At 28.9% G+C, this 24,759-nt stretch overlaps 1 protein-coding gene across 2 annotated transcripts in view; it reads right to left on the reverse strand.

The window, feature by feature from the left end:
* Positions 1 to 12,602, reverse strand: part of LOC101238158 (receptor-type tyrosine-protein phosphatase eta) — a 112,607-nt gene extending 100,005 nt beyond the window's left edge. Inside the window, exon 1 of one of the 2 annotated variants that reach the window (XM_065801239.1) lies at positions 12,455 to 12,602. The gene's annotated coding sequence lies outside the window, so the exon portion shown is untranslated. Of the gene's footprint in view, positions 1 to 11,450; positions 11,745 to 12,454 lie in introns of those variants that run through there. The other variant, XM_065801238.1, reaches the window with a different exon arrangement.
* Positions 12,603 to 24,759: the final 12,157 nt, after the last annotated feature.

Below are 24,759 nucleotides of genomic sequence, written 5' to 3' on the forward strand. Positions count from 1 at the left end.
AACAAATTCTACAACTACACAATTAATGAAACAACGAATTGAGAAAAAGTATATTCATTTCAGGTTTTGTGATAGACGTATGAAAGTATGTCATACCAATTGTTTTAATAGTATTAATGGTTTTCAATCTAGTGTCTTGTAAAAGTTTTATAATAAATATTTTATACCGGGAACCAAAAGACAAGACAAGACTTTACGCGCAAAAATAAGACACTAATTTTTTTTCGAGATCAAGGTGCAAGAATAAAAACCAAGACAAAAATACAAGACCAAAAGACACTGTAAATTGCATAATCAATTTTTTTCTGGCATTGAGGACGTTTTTAGATTTGTTTAAGTTTTTATACAAAAACTGAAAATTTAAAAAGTAACGTAATTAAAATTGTTTTAAGATTTTAACCTTAAGGCAACATATCGTACCATGCAATTATGCGTTAAATTATTTTTTCATTATGTTACTGACGATGATTTTATATTCTGCGGACCAAGTGTTTTTTCATTTTTGCATTAAACTCTGAATAAGCAAATAATTCAAGTAAAGCACTTTTTTTTAAAATTATACGTGTATATATATATATATATATATATATATATATATATATATATATATATATATATATATATATATATATATATATATATATATATATATATACACATATATATTTTTTTACTCTTTTATTAATTGTTGTTACACTCCTCTTTTGAGCCTAAAACTCATAAAAAACACGAACATAACAAGGTTGTTGCGAAGAAACAAAAGATGTTTTTTACTTAAAAAAGTTCGTTAAAAAAATGGTATACGTTAAGAACATGAAGGGATTTAACAAAACTAACTCAGTCAAAAAAGTTTTAAACTGTTTTAACTGAATACTGTAATGCTAATATTTAAATTTATTTTGTTTTATAATAATATTTTTTATTACTTTTAAGAGAATTACTTTTTGAGTGATAAAAAACACTCTTCTCCATTAAAGCCAAACGATCAATCTGTATTAACTGCTTAAAATAGTATATCATTAAACATAAGCGTGGTATTGAAAATGTGGTTAAATGATTTCCTGCCTAAAGCTGCCTAAACGGATACATTTTTCAATTAAATTTACCTCGTTCACATAGCTCGTTACGACGTTTTTTAACAATAAGGCTAAATTTTAGAAGATGAAGAAAATTGAAAGTTTTAACATTTTAATAAACCTAACTTTTGAAAAAAAAATTAGTTTTTAAATTATTTTCTAATTACTTTAAAGTAACTAGAAAATAGTAAAAGAAAAATATTTTATCAAGGAAAAGAAAAGAAATATTTAAAAACGATAATAGAAAATTTAAAAATAGTATTTTCTATTATCTAAAAATAGTATTTTTTACTTAGGTATGTGGCCGGGTGAATTAAAAAAAGCAATCGCTTTTACTCAGTAATTGGTCAGTTTTACGTAAATAAAAACTTCAGGAGTATTGCACAAATTTTTATTCACGTAAAGTTAAGCAATTTACTCAGTAATCACTCAGCTTTAAGTAAATAAAAACTTAAGCGAAATTGCTAAAAAATTTTAATCACGTAAAGCTGACCAATTACTGAGTAAAAGCAATTGCTCTTTTTTATATTTACCTGGCCTATTTTATACCACTGAATTCAAAACCACAACCGTTTTGTCGTAACATTGATAGTTTTTTATATATACTTAATTTTAAATTTTCTTGGTATAAGCGCAGGTTTCTCTCAGTCAGTAATGAAATTTCTCACCGACATCACCCAAGTATTCAGGTAAGAAATCTAAATGGCGATGAAACATATGAATCTTTATGGACAAACGATAACCTAGTTTCTTGAATTTTTCAATAAACTTTGCAACCAGTTGTTTGTAATTAGGAAATTGTTTGTAATGATGAATATTTTTCGAATTTCCGTTGAAAACCATTTTTCTTTCTTCCAAAAAACCAAAATTCTTTCTTCTGTACCTAATATGTAAGAGACAAAGATGTATATTTATTTACAGTGTGGAGCAACACTACTTAGAGTATTTAACAGCTGCCATTGTACAGAATCATACTCGAGTTTAAGAAAGGTAAAAACCAATCACTTCTTTAAAAAGTTAACAATAAACAAATATTTTGTAAAAAATTTGAAACATGGTGTTGTTATAAGACAGCTTTTTAGTTTTGCACGCTAATGTAAAATCGAAAGCAAAACCAACTTGTTCAATTTGTTATATTCAGTTAAATAAACTCGTAGACCCTTTCTCCCACTTGATTCCCAAATTTCCTTCTTTAAGCCTCTCCTCCATACTCTCCTTTTAGTACAAATCTTATAATTACCTACTTTCACTAAATCCTGGGTCCAACCCCTTGTGCAGTGTTAAAAAAAATTACAATACCGGATTTTATTAATAAAAGAGCTAAGTTGAAAATTCATACCATCCAGTTAAAGGATATCAAGCGTTCAAATGTTGCATCGATGTCATTCTCTCCAGATACAATCAGCATTAAGTCAATGCTTCAAAGTCTGTGGTATTCACCAAGCTCATAGAGTAATAAGTTACATTACAGAAGTAATAAATCTGTCAACTCAGCATTTACTTCTCTGAAATACAATTGATTATGTTCTCTGAACAAAATCAATCTTTGTTCAGAGAACAAAGGGGGGAGGGGTATGAGGGTATGCATCCTCTCCCCCCCCCCTTCCCCATAAGAACCTGAAATTTCTAAAATATCTTAAAAATTGAGGACCTTTTTTTTTTAAGAGGCAAAAATGTGGTAAAAAATACAAAAATATTTCAACAGCCGCTCCTTACCCTCCCTCCTCTCCCCCCAACCCACCCACCCTCCCCCTCACCTAAAAATCCTGGATTAGTAAAGGTAAAAACGAAAATGCATTCAAAAAATATATAACTCATAAAAACCTAATTGCATCCAAACAATCCGGTAAAATTAGAAGCACATTTACTTCCATGCAATAATTTGTCAAGTATAGTATCCTAACAAACTTTGACTATGACCAACTTAGTTAATTCTGAGTCTTTCAGAATGAAATAACTTATAATTTTAAATATTAGCTTATTAAATATCATGCATTCTCTAAATTTGGCACAAAACTATATGCGTAATTTTTAAATGAAGTTTTGTAAGAAGTTTATAAATCATATTTATTTTATTCATTAATCCAAAGTCCTCTTTATCACGTACTTTTAATGGCAAATTGCATAGCCGTTCGTCTGAAAATAGTCAATGCTGTAATTGCAATTAATGCGCTAATCAAATAATGTTGCATAGTTTTAATTGTATTTGATTGTAATGTTGCATGGTTTTAATTGTATTTAACTGTAAATGTATCAAGTTGTTATAACAGGCGTGGAAATAGGGTATAGCCGTTGTGGCTAAGGCTACACCATAATATAATCAACGAAATAAAAAATAATATAATATTTCAACATATTTTAAAGTAAAAATAATATAAATAATTAAGATAAGTTTATTTTGCTGGAAAAGCGATTACTTAAAACTAAAAAAAAAACGGATTAAAAAAAGAGATCGGTTATTGCAGATTGGTTTGACTCGTTTCCCGTGGTAAGATTGCTTTTTGCCTTGTGGCTGTAGTTAATCTACTTTCAGGAACTTCTTGATATCTATCATTCCTATCTTTGCATCGAACCTTCATTCATGCAGAGTTGGATTATGGAAGCATCTTTTGAAAGATCAATCAAAACCCCCATCTAGTATTTCTAAAACAAAAGTCATGATAATGACTGGCTTCTTGAATTTTTTTAAAGATTTATTTCTAGGTATAATACCTAGAGATTAAAACTTATTCAAGGAGTAGAGGGTTGGAAAAGTGATTGAATGGCCTAGCCTTAATGCCAATTTATCCAGAAATGGTTGCAGATAAAGACAACATTTTTTCAGCTTCTGAAGAGAGATATTTAAAGTTGCCTTAAATAATTGGCTGTGATTGAATAATAGTTATTATCTCTTACATTTCCAAACTAAAACATTGTATTTAGTTTTCTAAACTAAATACAAGTAAACCACTAAATAAAAAAATTTAAATATGTGTGTAAATTTTGTTAGCGTATGCTTCAAAAAGAGTGCTTGATAATCATGAAAAACAAATATGTAATAAATTAGCTTCCTGAGGATCCTATTGATAGTGAGACTGTTCAAATCTTTTTTTTAAATACATATTTATAAATAGTAGTATACAACTTTAAAGTAAATATCTTTTGAATATATCACGATATTATTATATTATATTATTAATGCAGTAATAGTTGCAGGTACTCTATAAGTAACAAAAATATATATGAAAAGAATCCAGTAATGGCGGGCTTTTTTGTCAACAATAACAATACTTTTACATTGATGCCTATTAATAATACGAAAGAATTTAGAAATGGAGAGCTTACCTTAGGCAGCATTACAACTTACATATGGAGTGCAAAGTCCTATGGCTTACCTTCTAGTTGGTGCACTTCGTTATGTAAGTTAGACATTTTATGTCTAACTTACGAACAGAATAGTCAAGGCAAATTTTATATTTTACCTTTAGTTATTTTACTAGAATCCATTAAAAATAAATGAATAATACATGTCTACCAGAAGTGAAAGCTAAACTAGGTAAACAACGCAGAAGCTGTTTAACCCTTCAATTAAAGACGCTCAGATAAAAAAAACTGTCAGGCACCGTCTACATGACGTAATAATAGGACGTCTCTTTGACGTAGACTAACCAACTTATGAAATAGTTGCAAATTTTAGCTACACCTATATAAAATTCTAGATCCGCATCTGTTATAGGATAAACGGTAAAGTTCCTCTTAGGAATATGTATTATAAATTTCGTCATTATAGGTGTCTCGTTCTCTTGCAGTCAACCATCAAATATCAACTGACTCGAGCACTCTACTATAATAGTTCACAACAACTCTTCTTTGTGTTTAAAATATCTTCTATCTTTAGTGTTACAAACAAATTGAACTGTATAACAAATAAATTGAACTCGTTTTACAAGTCCACTTATTGGTAAAACTAAAGCAATCTTTTCCTACTGTATCAAAAAATGTATTATACTGTTCAGATTAAGTTTTGTAAAAATTAAACACAACCCTTATATAAATATCAACATTGTAATTAAAAGAAAAAGTTCGGTTGATACGGGTTTTTTCTTGGAATATGTGTAATTGTTGTCATTATGCAAGCAAAAGTCATGACTGGAGGATATAATATTGAACACAATATCTCACATAGAGTTTTATTCTTTGATTTTGCCAAAACACTAGATTTTTATGCAAAAAAAACTTGAAATAAACAACAACTTTCTATTTTGTATCATTACTCACAAGAAATATGTTGACATATTTCTTGTGTACCCTAGTTTACGGAATAGATAAAAATTCTCCTCTTCTACTAGTTGCAGATGTCTTCAATGATGGTGCAATACAACCAGATGTAAAATTATTTTAATTATCCAAGGTTAGTGAATGCCAAAGTATTGAAAAACAAAGTTCTTAACGAAAACTTATACAAATGCTTGGTATCAACATCAACTCAATTTAAAAAATAATGGTCTAGCTTCTAACAAATTTAAAGCCCCTAACAAACATTAAACTTTTTGGTCCATATTTGTATGGCTTAACGCACTTAAATGTATCTTAGACAAACTAGATTAACTAATTACAGATAGGTTTACGCAATAACATTCATTCAGATTCCAATTACAAAAAAAGATAAATTTTTTTAAACTTAAATCAAATTTGTTAAAATAAAAACTAGACTAATTTTAAAAATTTAATTTTTGTCTGATGCTTATAGCACATTGTTTTCAATTCTACCTTCAAAAATATTTGTGCAGTTCAAGTTATTTTATTTCAAATTTTTATCATTTGAGCATATTTTCCATTGATAATGTGATAAAAAGATAAGTATTTATAGTTTATGCGATATAACTATTTCTAGGAGAAGTTTATGCTAATTTATGTTGAACTGTATTTTACAAAGGTAGAAAAGTTATACTAGAAAATGTCAAAATATCTGTTTTCTGTATTTTGTGATATTCTTTAATAAAAATGGGAAACTTTAGGCACTTTATTTTGTTTGCTTTTTACAATTTAATATTGTAAAAAAGCAGTAAATAGAGGTTTATTTGACAAAAACCACAAAATGACAGTTTTTTTATTTTGACGTGTAAATATAAAAGACACACTATAAATCAAGTTAGTACCCAAGTACTACTTGTGTTAGTGCTAGTGTTTAACATTTTTTAAAATCTCATGTACCTAAAATTATTTCTGAACCCAGCAAGATAAAGATGTATCCAAAAAACCAACTTTTTTACAAAATGAAATAGATAGTCTTGTAAAAACTTTGAACTTTTTTAAACAAGCTTCAGATTGTTGACATGACATAAAATGACTAATAACAACATACTACTTTGTTCAGGTATTAAAAACATTTTGATAAAGTGATAATCTGACGTTTGTCAATTGACTATTCACAACGCAGCCTAAAATGCAATACCTTGAATTTTAAAAAAAAAATTATGCTGGCGTACCTTAAGTTTAAAAAAAAAATGGCGTACCAATTGCTTACAGCACAAAGTTAACAGTAGAATACTGTAAACAATTGTCTAAAATGAAATAAAACAAAATGACCACAAGTGTCAAATTTGTGCAGATATAAAAAACAGGTAAACATTTTGTATATTTTGTATTTTTATTCATTTATCAATAATTAACATTTACAAATTTATTAAAATCCCAACTAATATAAACAATTCACAAAAAATAATTTTTTGAAAATGCAAATTTTAATTATTGACGGAGCGATATGCTTCTTTATTAGCTATTACAGTAAATGAGCGAATTAATTTCATTGATTATTTTGTACTGCTGTATAAGATCACACTTACTACGCTAACAGCAAGTTTCAAGTTAAATTATACCGTTGTTTAATTTAACTAGACATGAAACTAACCTCTAATGAAACTAACCTTATATGAAACTAACCTTATATGAAACTAACCTTATATAAAACTAACCTTATATGAAACTAACCTTAATCTTCTAATTTAACTACAAATATAGATGAATTAAACAGCTCTCGTATTTCATGTGATTAAGTGACAATTCATTTTGTGGTTTAGTGCTGAAATCTTTCATTTGTATTTGTATTCCCTCTGCAACGAGGAGATCACGGTGGGACGGCGAATTCTAAAAACGGTCAGATATAAGTAGTATTTTTTCTGAACAAAACTTGAACTTAATAACAGGTTAACTTTTAGTCAATAATGCTGGCTGCAATTGAAACTCTGTCTCTAATATTAACACTTTTATAGTTAATATGTTTAAAGTTGAAGTCTCCATAAATAAAGGAAGGAAAATAAGAAGTCTTTACAAACTGTTTGGAGGGTCACTGTAGTAGTCTGACTATTTCTAGGTGCGCTAGCTAATCTTTATGCAGTGGTTAGTAGGTAAAATAAAATGTCTCTTTTTCAACGTGTTATATACGTGTTATATATGTAATTTTGCGATTATTATGTGATTATTATTACAAAATTATTATTTTAAAGTATACGTCGTTTTGCCTAAATGTGACAGAGGTTTTCTGAAAATCTACGGAGAAACAAGCGAGGGGCATGGAGATGCATGGCAAGGTTTCCGTATCATGTAAGAACATTATCAGAGCTTTTGGGATAAAAGTAGGATGTGTTTGACTGTTGCTGTTCCCTGATTTGCCATTTTTGAAATTTACACAAGAGAGGAGAGTTTTTAAAACGAAGTTTTATTAGGACTAAATGTTTAACTTAATTTTTTAGGAAATATTTTTGTGTATAAATTATTTTTGTTTTGAACGTATATATCAGAAAATTTTACCGGCAACAGATGCACCGTAAACCAGTGAAATGTTATGCTCTCCTATTTTCATTTTATTTGGTTAGGTTTATTTTTGCAACCCCAGTAACAAGGGAAACCTGGGTGTTTGGAAAGGCTGAAATATGGATATTTATTTTTTTATAAGAATGCATGAATTCTTGATATTAACTTTTACCTAATTGCCCGTACCCAGAGGCAATTTTACGGGGGGAAGGGGGAGGGAGATGTTTCACCCCCCCCCCCCTCTCTCCTAAAGAAGGTAATTTGTAAGTTATTGTGTTATAGTTGGTTTTTTTACGAATTTAGTTGGCTAGTTGGGTATTTGACACAATTCAGTTGGGTAAACTTTTTATTTTCTTAAAGATGCCAGTCGGTAATTTTTAAGGATTCACCCCCCTCCCCCTCCTCATTTTATTTGTAGAATCGCCTCTGCCCATACCCAAGGAATATCTACTATCAATCATTTATAAAGTCTGTAAATATTTTCTGCATGCTAATTTGTATGAATTATACTAAAAAGCCTTTACAATAAACAATGAAAAAAGGAACATTTAAGGAAGTAATATGGTTTTGCAATTCAACATCCTAAATCTACCCAGAAATAGACACAACATTCCTGGTAACAAAATCAGCGTTTACTAGTGTTATGTTTTGGTCAAACTTTGATTAAACAAAAGGCTCAAACAAACAGTTCAATTTCAGAAATCAACCCACTCAAGCATCTCAGTATTTTTTTAAACTTGAGTTGTGAAGATTGCCATATTTTCCGATTATAATATTTACTATTTCGGATTTTATAGGACATTTTGTAAGGCATACCAAAATTTGATTTGGTTCAGTACTTATAAGTTGCATTTTTGGGCTCTTATGTTTTTGGATTGAAACTTTAAAAAATCTCAAAAAGGTGGTTTTTGATTTAATGTCGAGTGTTAATAAAAAAAAATTTATTAAAAGTTTTAATCATACCTAAATATTTAGTCCATGGTTTCCCAAGTTTCCATGGTTTCCCAAGTTATATTAGAAATATTTTTATAATTTTTTTGTAAGGCTTTATCTCAAGAAGAAAAATATTTTCAGTTTTTTTATTATGCATGAAGGTTCTATATACCACTAGGTAGGTTCTTCATACTAGTAAGTAGGTTCTACATACTAACAAAAATGATATGAAGCAAAAATCAGTTTTTGTATAAATATACATGCTGAGTTATTTTAAAATAAATATGGGGTCAAAAGTGAAAGACCCTAAATTGATAGTTATTTGAACCCCTAAAACTTTATGAGAACAGTTTTTTTTTTAATGGACTACTGAAAAGAGTTCATTTTTCACTTAAGAAACAATAAAAAATTTTAATTTTGGACAGATTAATTCTATGAACAAAAAAAATTGAACAAAGTTAGTTTTTTGATATTTTGTAAACGTTATTTTGGTCAGTAAAATAACTTCTTCGGGGCAGGTCAGTAAGTTAAGTTAAAATTAATTTACTAAGTTTAAGTGAGTAATAGAAATATACTCATAGTTTTATTAATGCACAATAATCGAATTGATAACAAGAATAGTTCTTGTTCTTATAATTAACAATTATAATTATAATATTATAAATATAATTAACCAATATAAATTTAATTTATATTTAACTTATCAACTTTAAAAAATTTGATAAGTGCAAACAACTGTTGCTGAAAAAATAGTTTCTGGCAGTGGTTTATCACCAAATAATGTCCTACCACTTAGCAGTGCCATTGGGCAGCGTGATAATTGTATTGATTATTCAAATTTGATATTAAAGTTAAAGGAAAAATGACAAAACTCAGTAACCCACGTGAAAAAATTCAAATTTTACCTTCTATTCCGAACATATTGAAGGAGGCTACAATATCAATATCACCGGTCAACCTCATAGTATGGCTCAGTCATCTTACTAATCTAGCAGCATATGTATTTGTTGGGTACCGGAGCAGTATATTATTGCAGTCATCCAATCAGTTATGCAACAGATCTCACAATTTACCATCAACTTTTGTTTCAGAAATTAAATATTAAACAAAAATTTACTCTCTTATCCTGATAAAATCTGCAACAACAATCTTTATGCTGGGTACAAATTTGTAAAAAGATGACAAGAGTATGAGTATAAGTTGACCTTAATTTTTTATTTATAGGACATACCTCTGCAAAATGATTTTTGTTTTTTCTAAAAATGTGAATTAAGCTCTTTACAATGATATAATTATAAAAAAATCTGCCCACATAAAGTTTTAAACGGTTCAAATACATTTTATCATTTTTATCATTTCATTTTTAGGTATCTATCTTTTGGCGCCATATTCATTTTGAAATAATTCAGTATAGACATTTATAAAAGAGCTAATATTTGCTTTATATTATAATGTTTGTATGAAAATTCTTCAAAAAAAATAACAATACCGAGAATTTTTTTCTTCTGGGGGTATGGCTCAGCAAAATACGATTAAATGTTTACGGCACGGTAGTTATGGGGAACCATAAACTAAAATGTAAAGACGAAATAAAATCTTGTACAAAATTTTTTGATATCTAAACCCTTGATAAGCATTTCATTGCGAAAATGTAAGAGCCCAAAAAGTCGATTTTTAGCAACAGAATCATATTGAAGTTTAAGTATTACAAAATATCTTATAAAACCCAAAAAATAAAAATTACATAAACCTGAGATAATAGAAATAATAAAGGTAAAATAAATCTGAAAATTTAGCAATCTTCATGACATATGTTTTATAACATGCTGACAAAACTTAATCAAAATCTGAGATTATCGCGCGCGGACCTCTGGGCCACTTGGTATGGAATGACCTAATTTTCTGGGCCACTTAGTGTGAAATGACTATACACAAAGATTTTTATTTCGGTGCAACATGCAAATTGAAATAAAATGAAAGTGCAAAAATTGTCCTAAGTGAGACTTTTATAATGAAGCAGAACAATCTGTTTATAAACAACAATTCACGATTGAAACAAATATTATACTTTTTATAACTTATTTAGTTTTACTTGAACTATGATTTTTTTATTTTTTTTGAAAAAATAAAATAACAATCATGAGCTATCCTCCTCCAACCATCCACCACCCTACCCCCCACCCTTCCCCCCTTCCTTTCCCCATCCCTCACATACACAAACACTCTTTATCAAGCGTCATTGTTTGATCGTATGTGCCAGCCACAAAAAACTTAAGGCAATCAAATTCGAAATGCGATTGGAAAATTTCATATAATGAAATTCAGAATGTTTTAAAAACTAGCACTCTTTAAAATGCCGATTTATTTAAGTTTTGTTAGACATATCTGTTAAAAATGTGACTTTTGACTCATTGTGCAGTTGCATAAAAAAGTTTTGGATCACATGTTTCTATCTAATTGATTCCTTGTAAAGTTGCTATTAATGATTTATATGTCGTAAAATGAGTCAATTTTCTGTCAGTAAGAAAAAGCGCCTAAAAAATTTGTATGTATTTGAGTTATATGAATTAAGTATATCTTAATTATTTTGAAATAATTAAAACAAAAGTTTGACAAAAAAAATTTATACTGATAATAAAAAGTTGATACCTCAAAACCAATAATCAAAACACGACAAGTATTGCGGAAAATAATAAAAATTTCATTAATCAATTTTTGTAACATAAATTTTGCTACTATAAGCCAATAACTAATTTGAACTGATCATACATCATGCTTTGACAACGAATAACATAGTAATTGTACAACAAATATTAATCAAGCTTTATTGAATTGATTTTAAACATTTTTTTAAAAAGGTATTTAAAAAAATTCAACCGATTTTGGGTTACAATGGTATTAAGATATTATAAACCGCTCAAAAACTTAGCATGAATTATAAGTATTTTATAGAAAGTTATTTTGAAACACTTCTATTTAAATAAAAAGTCGAGCGCGTCATCTTTTTTCCTTGGTTTAATTTATTATTTTAGACGAGGTTACAACTAATATCTTGTATTATTAACTTACGCAAGAAATAAGCAGTTTTTAAAGACATCAATATGTTCTAGTAGTTTAAATTAAAATTTAATTTGACAGTTCAGAATGTTAGCATATTCCAAATAAATATAGAATTTCCCGAGCAACCATATAACATTTATTTTATTGAGAAGTTCAACGAAGCGAATATAATGTATCTTTAAAAATAATAGTCAAATTTTTAAATGTCAAAACGGTGCTTGTTTGCTTTTTATAATGTGTAAGTGAGACTTGTTTTCCCCGGCCAAATGTTCAAAAGCAAAGGAGATTTTTTATGACTACTATAAGCTATATATTTATATGAAAATTTATGATTTTTATTTTCAATAAAAATAGAAATATACTTTTTTCCACAATTAAATTTTGTTTTAAAAGTGGTTTCTGCGGCTTTTTAAATCTCTTTTTTTTATCTACGTGTTGCAGAATTCTTTTAAACAACTTCCGCTTTCCTGTAGTTATTTTTCTATCACCTTTTTTTTTATTCTATCACTACCTTTTTTTTTATTATATCACTATCTTTTTTTAAAAGATTTAGTTGAACTATCAATAAAAAAATAAATAATAATTACACCTACTAAAGTGTTCAAAATGGTTTGAATGTTATTTGCAATGGAAGTGTTTGGTTTTGTAGCAATTTTTTTATGATTATGCAGAAACAATTATTCGATTAGCATGAAACAAATCTATTATTAACCCCAATCAATTGGTTAGGAAATCGTTAACAAACGAGCGTTTATATTACGATAAACCAGATTGCTATTTTGACGGTTTAATTTTTTGAAAAAAATAATAATAATAATCCCGATTGTTGAAATAATTGGTCTAAAAGGTTAAAAGGTTGTAGAGAAGAATATATATATATATATATATATATATATATATATATATATATATATATATATATATATATATATATATATATATACGTCTTTTTTTTAAATAAAAAAAATTTTTATTAAGTGATTTTTTACTAATTTATTATTGCTCTGTTCTTTTTAGAACATTAAGCACTTTATTTTGTAGAATACATTTTAAAATTGTTTATATATATATATATATATATATATTATATTTATTTGAATTTTCATGCCATATTTTTCTATACAATTTTATATCCGAAGATATTGTTGGCTTAGCATACGAACAGCCACAAATAAGTCATTAAGACTAATCCAAAGTAGCGCCCGTTATTAACCAACATTTTTGCTTACCGAAGTACTACTCAAGCGCTGAGTTGGCGGTGGCAGGATTTGAACTCGTATTGTACAACAGTTCGGTTTTTGTTTGACACTCTAACCAACTGAGCTATCCAGCCACATTTAAGATATATACTTAATATATATACATTTAAGATTATATATATATATATATATATATATATACATATATATATATATATATATATATATTCAAAAATAGTCAGAACAGTGAAACAAGTAGAAAATCCAGTTAATCTTTATTCTCAAAATGTTTTTATTAAAAACAATATAATTACCAAAAAAAATTACTAATACAAAATATTTTTTTATATACTCGTATATAAAAAAATATTTTTTTTAATCATTTTATTTATTTACTACAATTAATTACTAATTATTTTATAAATTACTAATACAAAATTTTTTTTTTATGTACTCGTATATTAAAAAATATTTTGTATTAGTAATTTTTTATGGTAATTATATTGTTTTTAATAAAAACATTTCGAGAAAAAAGATTTACTGGATTTTCTATTTGTTTCACTATTCTGACCATTTTTGAATTTATTTGGTTAAATATCATATTTCAAGAGTACGAGTTATCTGTAAAATCTGCATGTATATTTACATATACAGGGTGGTCCAAAGAAGACCTACTAATGTTAAACATGGATAACTTTTGCAATAATCATTTATATTGATTTATTTTTTTATATATTAAATATATTTTATAGAAATTATGTGTGAAATATGACATCAGACAAATGTCCACCATTTTTCTCGATACAAAGATTGGCTCTTTTTATCGCGTTTTCCATTACACCACATAATGTTTCTGGTTGAAGTATTTCGTCTCAAATATTTTGCTTCAGCTGTCTAATAATCTCTGGTTTATTAATATAAACTTTGTCTTTTAAATATCTCCATAAAAAATAGTCGGGCGCAGTCAAATCTGGCGAACGAGGTGGCCAAGGGAAATCTGATTTTTTTGAAATCAGACGTTCGCCAAAAATTTCACGCAGCAGATCCATAGTTTGTCTAGCAGTATGCAGAGTCGCTCAATCTTGTTGAAACTACAAATTAGGATTCTGCTCCGCCATTGGCCGCAAAAAAATTTCAATCATTGTCCTGTAAGAAGCTCCTGAAATCGATTCCGGCATTCTATCTTCATTTTCGAAGAAATATGGGCCGGTAACTCTAGTGGCCATAACACCGCACCAAACAGTACATTTAGATGGATGCAATTGATGCTGATGTGTTGCCCTTCGATTTTCAGAGCCCCAAAATCTACAGTTTTTGTTGTTGACATAACCATTAAATGGAAATGCGCTTCATCCGACATCAAAATATTATTTAAAAAATCAATTTGTGTGGCTAATTGTGTAAAACGAATAGCGTATTGTAGTCGTTGTTGGTAATCTAGCGGTAATAGTTTTTGCACAATTTGAATTTTGTATGGGTACATCTTAAGATCCAACTTTAAAATTATACGCAATGTCGTTCTGGAAATGCCCAATTGGGTGGAAAGACAGCGAGTTGAGACAGATGGATCATCTGCAACACTCTGCCGCATAGTTTCCACGTTATCTTCAGTGCAAATATTTCGATAAGCACCTCGTCCAGGACGGTCGGCCACTGAGCCCAGTTCCTCATAACGACCAACCAAACTACAAATCATGAAGGCTGCGGGAGCTGTTCTGGAATTAAAATGTTGCTGATATTTACGCTGCGTCAAAACAATTGATCGTTGACAAGAATAGAAAAACTCGATAGTTTTAACGCACTGTTTTGTACTGTATGGTTCCATAATAAATCTCCAAGAATTCAATTATAACCTAAAAAAAGAGAAAAATATGTCAAAAAATAAAAAAGTTATTTTGGTTTTACATTAGTAGGTCTTCTTTGGCCCACCCTGTATGTATTTATAAGTATATATATATATATATATATATATATATATATATATATATATATATATATATATATATATATATATATATATATATATATATAATTTGTCTTATTTTTGTGTATATATGTGATGTATCTTTGTCCAAACGGGTTGCTATCTTGGACAAAATTGAAGTAAATTAGGCATGGATCAGTAATTAGTTGTTTTTTTTCCCCACTATTGATCACTTAATGTTTTCACATTCTCTTGTACTAATATCTTACTTTAAAGATGTTATTTTTAGATGTATTTACCTGATGTTTTGAAATAAAAAAACGCAATGCACAAAGATATATTTCAGACTGTTTAAAGTTTGCGCCAGTGACGGATCCAAGGACTTAAACATCTAGACTTCAAAATCTAGACTTAAATATCTATAAAATAACTAGACTTAAATATCTTATAAAGGACCTTTTTTTTAGAAGACCCTAATGTGATATAAAATGCAAAAATATTTCAATTATGAAGAATAATTGTTTCTTTATAATATTTTACTCACAACAACACAATATTGTACAAAAAATAAATGTTTCGCAATAAAAATACAGCGCATCAAGCAGCTGTATGGTTCATAAACTCGTATATAGGTTCATAAATATAAGTTCGTTAAATCAAGGCTATATCACCGTTGATTTTTGATTTGTTTTCAACCTTTATCTAATGTTTGGTTTCAACGTAGATTTGCGTTTCCATCATAAAACATTTTTCAATCTGAAATTTCAGTGCTTTTTCAACGTTGAAAAAGCACTGAAGCAACGTTGAAATTTTATTATTTCTTTTCATTTGATTTTTCAACTTGATTCAATATTTAATTTTTGTAAGCATTTTTAGCACCAATAGAATTGGAGGGTTTTCAATGTTATTTTTAATACTATTTTTATAACTTCTTTGTTAAAGTTATTATATTACTATGTCGTTATTATATGTTCTTGATTTTTATTTATTTTATTATTTATATTAATCAATTAGTTTAACAATAATTTAGGAAAGTATTAAATATTGTTTAACGTGATTTTACTTTAAAATATTAAGTAGCGCAGAGAAACTTTACATAACTTTGTTATTAAATTTCTAGAAATTATAAAAAATAGAAAACTAGGAAATGGATAAAAGAAAAAAGTTTCTGGTTTTCAGTATTATCTGAACCGCCTAAAGAAACAGGAAGAACATAATAAAAACCAAACTAATCTTGATACTTTTTTAAGTTCAGAAACATCTTGTAGCTCCAAGAATTATATTGAGATAAATACGTTGCCATATGAAATCAATTCAAACGAAATCAGAGAACATGATTCTGAGATAAATACGTTGCCATATGAAATCAATTCAAACGAAATTAAAGAACATAAAGTGGTAAAGAATCGAGCCTAAACAGAGAATCGAGCAAAACTGAAGAGCCATCGACGTCAACTACAAAACAGTTACTGTGAATTTAACTAGCGTACTCCCTTTTTGTACACGGAAGAACATTTCGATTGGCCTCAGACTCTAACAAACCATAGTATTAAATAAATAGTTTCGTAGGATTCTGTAAACCGCAAATCAGCTCAATTTTTTTTTATGCCGAAAAATTTTGAACGGTGAAAGATAATGGTTAATTTGCTCAGAAAAAGTGAATAAAATATTTGTTTCTGTTTTAAAATATTCAACAATACAGATACCTCCTCTGCAAGAACAGAATCTGCTGATTGGAGGCATTTATCACAAAACTTAACGAGGTTAGTGTTGATCATATTGAAAACTTTGGAAAATTGATTGAGTTGAAAAGAAGTTCAAAAACTGTTTAGTTTTTAACGGAGAAGCAAATTTTGAACAAAAATGATCAATGGGATAATATTCTAAAATGGATAATTTCCATGATCATTATGATGATATCATAAAATATGGCATTTAGAGGGTCATCTGATAAACTGTATAAAGAAAACAATGAGTTTATGGGGAAAAAAATTATTATTATTGATGGTACCACAGATTTGTAAATTTTTGAAAGTTTCCTGATTTATTTAATGTAGTTTACACTATAAAAAAAACTCCGTTGCATTTATCAGACTTTTTCCGTTGTTATGTTACGGAGAAAGTCCGTTTTCAATAAATTACGGTCTTTTACCAATACTTTTAAGACTTTTGAAATAATTACATCATTTTATATGGTTTTGTCCGTATTTATGATAATGAGAAGTTCCGTAACTTTAAATTACGGACTTTAACCGTAAATTTTAGTATACTTTAGTATAACCTCTAATTTACAGAGCGCCATTTTTCTTTTTTACGAGGAGAAATTATACACATAAAATTTCAATTTAGAGATTTTAATATATTTATATTGCTTTTACTGGAACTAAAGTGTTATATGTTTTTAAAGAAGTGCATTTACAAAAAATTCTTTTTAAATTTAGATTAAGGATGCTGTTATAAATAGCAATAGATATTTATTAAAGATAGGTACTTCTGAAAAATAGTTTCCTATATTAATAATATCTACGTAATATTAATCCTATTAAATATTATTATATAGGATTTATGGTGTAAAAACCTTTTCTTATGTACTGAATTTTTAAAGTTCATATTATTTAGCGTCACGTTTAACGTTTTTAACCTTAAAGTTGACTTTTCTTTATTTTTCTAAAAATCTTTGTTTTTGCAAAAGACATAAATTTGTTTACCTTTTTATTGGTTAAAAGTTTAATATATATTTAAAAAATGATATAATAAAGTAAGGCATTAAAAAATAATATAATAAAGTAATATTTGAAAACGTAAATTTTTGGTATTTACAAAAAAATTCTATATCTATATTATAAAGTTGTACGGTTTTTATAGGAAGCAATGAGATAATTACTGAAACCAATAAGTAGATGTGTGGATTTTATACAAAACTTAAAAAATCATTTTAGTTGCATCATTCAGAAAGTACAGAAACTAATAAAGAAAGGAAATTTGCTTAGAGAGAGACCAAATAGAACCTACCGTTCACGCCAAGCCATTCTTCATAATTGGAGATTGAGATGTAAATACGTCTCCTGATGCCGTGAGTGACAACGATGCAAAAAAAATGGTTGTCTCCATAAACCATGACGAATTTAACGCAACTCCTTCATCAACCCTTTTCACAATTTCTCGCAATAACCCTTAACTCTAACGCAATTACTCGCAGTAACCCTTCACGTTATAAACAACCACTGGACACTCTTAATTGCAAACACTCTTGATAAAACAGTAGGGTTTGCAGATTCTCTTAATGGGGGTAATACTTCGAAGCATGATATGTTTTTGAGATATATGATATTACGGTCATCTGTTACTAATGAACTTGGAGTTTAGGACAAATTTGCTTTTAATACACCTCAATAACTCAATGGAAATAGTTGGGGAGTGTTTTTAAACTAATATTTGCAGGAGCTGTTACTAATAATGTGAACATATTGTATATCCAAAAGCTGTGGCATTTACCGTCGATGCATTCGTGCTAGACTTGTACAACGAATGTGCGCTAACGTTGATGACGAAAATATGTGACATTTTGTTTTGTGTTAAACCTCGTGCTGCTCGTTTAAAATGGTCACAATGCAATCAGTTCAATCGTTGGTGTCGTAATGCCTGCGTGCCGTGTCAGTCTTCTCACATGACGTTTTACGAAGCCGATGCATTTAAACAAATAAATGATATTTTTCCGGTTGTTATGTTGTGTAAAACTTTGTTTATTTTTGTAAAAAAAAAATTCAAACAATAAATATTTTTATCACTTGTGAATTTGGTATAATAATTATATAAGTTCGTTTATTTATAAAAAAAAAAAAACTTTTTCTCGGCCGGGTTTTAGGTTTTTGGGCCGGGCCGGCTTTTAGGTACAACCTAAATAGGTATGTGACATGAAAATTTTAAACAAATTAAACAATATATTGTTATATATCATTAGAAAGACCTTCAATTGAATTTTTCAAAAGTGAAAAAATTATAAAAACTGGACTATTACATTTTACTTGGTTATTATACTTGGTTAAGTGACGAATTTCTGATATATAGATTTCTTGATAAAACTGAAGCAAAAAAAGAAAAATTTTCTTTACTAAAATTATTATAACTTTGTCAGTTCTCATCAAAATCCTTATATCTTGATATCAAAAAATAGGTACAAGAATAACCTACAAACTTATAACAACCTTTAGCTATAGGGCGTACCATCGGGGGCGGCGGGTACACTTAAACACCATCTTTATGGTCAATAGAATGAGATTTTTAATAATAAAACTGTGTTTCTTCATGAAACTGGTCTATTTCATATGCAAAAACTTGTTACAGTTTCATTCCACTTTACCGCCAATCATCAGAGGTTCATCAATTAGATGGGGTGAACGTTTGTATGGGGTGTATGGGGTGAACGTTGGGTATTTAAATTTAACACTCTCTTATTAAAAAAAAAAAAAAATCATTCTCATTATTTTTATCTTTCTTTCAAAATATACATCTAATAGATCAAGTATCAAAAATGAATAATTTATCACATACACACGAGGAAAGGGGCGTTTCCTCGCCCTCCGACCTAAAAAAAAAACTATTTAAAATAAGGTTTTCTAAAATAAAAATTGCAAGTATTTTAAATGTTTTATTTTAATACAAAGTTATTTATACCATATTACAGTAGCAGTAATGTAAGATGCATCAGAGTATTCATTTTTGCAGAGGTGACTACTCCCTCCAACCTAAAATAAATTATTTAAAATGAGATTTTCTAAAATAAAAATTGCCATTATTTTAAATGTCTTATCTTAATATAAAATTATTTTTACCATATTGCAGTATTTTTACCATGTTGCAGTACAAGATGCATTAGAGTATTCATTTTTGCAGAGGGTGGTATCAGTTACCCCCTCCGACCTAAAAAAATATATATCTTGAAGTATTTTTGTAATACTAATGGAAAAATAACGCTTACACTGTTGTCGCTTGTAAAATATTTGGTTGGAGAGTATTTTCAAACAAATCTGTCTTTCTGTTAAACAATGCAGCTGGATTACCTCGCAATCTGTAATTGTTAGCACAACTTTTTTAATTATTGCAATACCACCAACATGATTAAAAGTTGCTTTTTTATCCAGGGTTCTGTTAAAAGTTTTCCTAATAATGCAAGCAAGCACATTTGTTTTATAGCAGCTGTATCAGAAAATGCAGAACATAAAATATTTTGTAAAGTTTTTCTTTTTAGTGTTCCAATTGTCAGAAATTGCATAAGCTGACGATGGTGTTTTATACAATTGAAACAAGTGTGAAACAGAATGTGTAGATGGTTTCCACGATACCTTGGAATAATACTTCTCAGTAATTTGTTATTGTGCAAAAAATTGACAAATCCTTTAGGATTGCCACTTGCGTCTTTAAACCCCATCTTATTCATAGCCAAAACAATTTTAATAGCATCACAATCATTTCCAAATAATTGGCAATTTTCATTTTCAAGAGATTTCAATACTAAACAACATGAAATAAGCATATTTTATATATATGCATATATTTATACACACACACACTCACACACACACACACATATATATATGTACATATACTTACATATGTAATAATGTATATATTTTGTATATATATATGTATATATATATATATATATATATATATATATATATATATATATATATATATATATATATATACATAAATTAGTAAAAACACTTATCTAACTTTTTTCGACAGCTTGTTTCTTCATCAGGTTCAGAAGCTTCCCGATGAACCTACCGATGTTAAGCGACGCAATAGCAATAAATGTACTTAAACATATTTAAAAAAAAAACACGATATTTTTTAATCTTGACATATTTCGTAGTTAACATATTACATTTTCAAAAGATAAAATTACAATTTAAACCTCTAGATATAAATATAAAATCAAAATTTGAAGACATTACAGAGAAATAATAACAGACAAATAGAATTGTTACAAACCAATAAAAATTATAATACAAATTATGATACCGTAAATAGCAAAAAAATAAAATTATAAGTAAATAAAAAAAACTAAAAAAAAAAACTATATAGACAAAATTATGTTATAATGAACAATTTGTTTATTTAAAGATGGGTTTTCCCATTTAATATGGAGTGCTTCAATTTGTTTTTGTTAGAAGCAGTATCCAAAATTTTAGAAGCAGTATCCAAAATTTTAGAAGCAGTATCCAAAATTTTAAAACAACTATAGTTACTTAGATTTTTACATTTAACAGATGAAATTAAATGCTTATAAACATTAGGTTTTTTGTCACTTGTAAGATGCTCATGAATCCTTGTTGTTAAGTGTCTGGAGGTTTCTCCAATATAACTGGCATTACATCCAGCACAAGAAAATTTGTAAACAACATTGGATTTTAGCAGCTTAGGAAGTGGATCTTTTATACATAAACTGTTTTGTAATTTGTTGGTAGTGAAAATTAAATTAATTATAACATCTTTACAATATTTTTTAATGATTTTATTAACTTTAGATTTAGCAATGTCTGAGTAAAATCCTTTAAATAGAAGCTTACAATATCTTATATTATGGTTATCAATACTATTCATCACAGAATCTGTGATGAATAGTATTGATTTAAATCCATCTGTGACATGAATAGTATTGATTTAAATCCATTTGTGATGAATAGTATTGATTTAAATCCATCTGTGATGTATAGTACTAAGTTAAATCCATCTGTGACAGATGGATTAAACTTCCTACCAACAAATAATTTAATCCCAGTGTCAATTATTTCAGGTGGATATCGGTTATTCCTTAAAACATTAGATAGATTTTTTAGGTCCTTATCAAATCCTAGTTATGTGTTGTTGATTTTATACGTTCTATTAATTAAACAACGTATACGACTAATTTTATAACAATAGAAAACAAAACTGGAAAATTTTTGTAAAAGACCTGTGCAAAGCGAAACAGACTTATTGATAAGAACATCTAAAAATGCAATTTGATTATCTTGTTCTTTTTCCATAGTAAATTTTAAGTTTTTATGCTGTTTATTAAGATGTGTAAAAAAATTCTGAGCTTCAAACTCTGAATTAAAAATAGCGATAATATCATCCACATAACGTTTATAGAAAATCGGTATGGAGAGCAATTACTAACCCATTTTTGTTCGCTAAAATTGGCGCTAAATGAGAACCCATGGCAACGGCATCTAATTGATCATAATATTTCCCGTTAAATAAGAAATGAGAACCGGATGTTGAGATTTGAAGTAATTTTTTGAACTGAGCTTTAGAAAAATGTTTTAAGCACGTTTCATCTTTAAAGTATAAATCAGTAGCTATATTTATAGTTTCAATAAGTGGAATATTATTAAATAAGCTTTCAACATCATAGGAAACTATATATTTGTTAGTTATATCAACTTGTTTTAATTCCTCAACAAAAGGTATATAAGGCGACAATTAATCAGAAAGATATTTAGCAAATTTATAGTTATATGTCCCGATTGTTGAAATAATTGGTCTAAAAGGTGGTAGAGAAGAATCTTTACTGAGTTTGTGCATCTTAGGTAAAGCATAAACTCTTGCTGTTTGTGAACCAACAGAATAAATTTATTGTAAACATCATTTTCAAAACAGTTATGTTTTTTAAGTTTCCTAAAATACCCTTGTAAAGATTGTTCTCTTTTAATAGTTGGATCATTTTTTAACTCCTTAAGTTTAGTTTTATCACTTATAATATTAGTTAAAGATTTAATATAGTCAACTTTATTAAAAGTAATTATACCATTCCCTTTGTCTGGTTTGGTGATTATAATGCTTTTATTTTTCTTTAGTCTCTTCAATATTTTTTGTTTCCTTAGACAATCTTCAGCTGATGCGTATTTATATACATAGTTTTTCGCTAAATGAGAAAGTTCGCTTTTAAGTTGAGGTTCCGAATCACTGCTTCTAAGTTGAGTGTTGAGAAACTGTGCAATGCTATCAAACTGAGCGAAAACGTCAGTCTTTTTTATAAATACTGAATATATATATATATATATATATATATATATATATATATATATATATATATATATATATATATATATATATATATATATATATATTATATATATATATATAGGGTGATCAGAAAAAACGGAGATAAACATTTTTAATCATTTTTTATTAAACCAACAAAAATTAAGTAAAACAACGATGAATAACAACAACATGGACCTTCCGCAATAATATACATAGCCGGTTTCGAAGTGGCCTCCTCCCGCGGCGATACATAAGCCAAAACGCGTCTTGAAATTTTCAGCGATGGGCCGCAGGTCTTCTGGCAACAATCGATCCCATTCCCGGCGCAGCAATTGCTTCAGCGACTCCAAACTTATTTGGCGTGTAGCACAGGCCTTGGCCTCTAAAATTGACCACACGCTGTAATCTATCGGGTTGAGATCCGGCGAATAGAGCGGCCATTTCGAAGACGCCTTTTGAGCAGGGGCAGAGTCCTGTTGGAACGTCCAATTCACATCGCCGAAGTGCTGTGGGGCCCACGGAAGTACCACAGTCTCAAGAATGTCGCGTCGGAAGACTTGGTTGATTTTGACTCCTTGATCCACAAAAACGAGGTGGGGGGGGGGGTCTTACCGCTAGCGCAGATTTCACCCCAGACCATGACGGACTGCGGATTTTGGCAGTGTTCGACAATGGTCGACGTGCCGGGAGCCTCAGCTGACCACCTCCTATCGTTTTGGTGGTTGTGCGCCTGCTCGACGGTGAACAGCTTCTCGTCCGTGAACAGGATGCGCTTCCATTGCTGAGCAGCGGCCCGACACTTGAGTTGGCGACATCTCTGGAGCCGCACACGTTTGTTTTCATCGGTGAGCAATTGAACTTTTTGGAGCTTGTAAGGCATGAGGTAAAGCTCCCTTTTTGCCACTTGTCGCACCGATTCACGTTTCATTCCGGTTTCACGGGCGATTTTTCGCATGGAGACCCTCAAATTTTGCTTGACTCGCTTCCTGATGATCTGGCGGTTGGCAGACATGTTGACAGTCTTCTACCACTTCCTGGACGGCAACCATCATGGCCAAGCTCCTTAAAGCAATTGACGGCCTTGGACACAGTTTACTTAGGCACATTAAGCAAACGAACGATATCACATTGACGCATTCCTTTACGAAACAACTCCAAAATTTCACTACGTTTATTTGACATTCTAAAAATATAATATTTTTTAGAGATATCAAACTAAGAACACATATATACTAACATAAAAACATGGAGAATCCGAAAACCAATAAAATTAGTTGGATACCGTATAAAACTTTATTATCAGGACATATTAAATTTTGTCTCCGTTTTTTCTGGTCACCCTGTATGTATATACAGAGCCGGCCCGTAAAACATAATTTATGTGTGCAAGAATAAATTAGGCGGCTCTTAACAATTTTATTGATTTTAAACATATTTTTAGTTAAAAAACGGAGCACGACTAACTTAAGATTTTACAAAATTTAATTTCAAAGTATCAATATCCACAGATTCAGCAATTTTGTTTTCAATGGAAATTATTGATAAACCATTTAAACGTTCCTGGCCCGTTGTTGATTGTAAATAGTTTTTTATTAATTTTAATTTAAAAAAACTACGTTTTCTTGTACTCACTGTTACCGGTTGTGTTAATAATCTTCGTAGGGTAATACAAACATTAGTAAACAGTTCTTCAAGCTGACTTTCATAGATCCATTAAAGCACAGATTCCGGTGATTTT

The sequence above is a fragment of the Hydra vulgaris genome, chromosome 07 (assembly GCF_038396675.1).
Source record: "Hydra vulgaris chromosome 07, alternate assembly HydraT2T_AEP".
In the NCBI taxonomy this organism is placed as follows: domain Eukaryota; kingdom Metazoa; phylum Cnidaria; class Hydrozoa; order Anthoathecata; family Hydridae; genus Hydra; species Hydra vulgaris.